Raw genomic sequence first — 261 nt, 5'->3', positions numbered from 1 at the left:
GGTAAATTAATGTATGTGAAAAAAATGACCGATATAGTAATATATATAGAAAAAAATCAGGTAGATAGAGAAATGAGTTGTTTCTCCTTAATAATTATCTAATAAATACAATTATAACGAGCCGTGAAATCTACTAAAATTGTTTCATCAATATTGATGATATGCTAATGAACATCCCCACTTAAGGACATGACGAGCAAATGTGGTAACGTCTTTTCGTTTCTGATTAGTAGTTAATTAGCATTTTTGATTACATTAGAA

General features: G+C 28.0%; 1 long non-coding RNA gene across 1 annotated transcript in view; it reads right to left on the bottom strand.

Annotated features, from left to right (window-relative positions):
- LOC119582104 overlaps positions 1-261 on the bottom strand; it is an 8639-nt gene that overhangs the window by 1360 nt on the left and 7018 nt on the right. The window lies entirely within an intron of this gene.

Source organism: Penaeus monodon, chromosome 15 (assembly GCF_015228065.2).
Source record: "Penaeus monodon isolate SGIC_2016 chromosome 15, NSTDA_Pmon_1, whole genome shotgun sequence".
In the NCBI taxonomy this organism is placed as follows: Eukaryota; Metazoa; Arthropoda; class Malacostraca; order Decapoda; family Penaeidae; genus Penaeus; species Penaeus monodon.
Note: the sequence above shows the minus strand (reverse complement) of the source record. Positions and strands in the feature narration are given on the sequence as shown.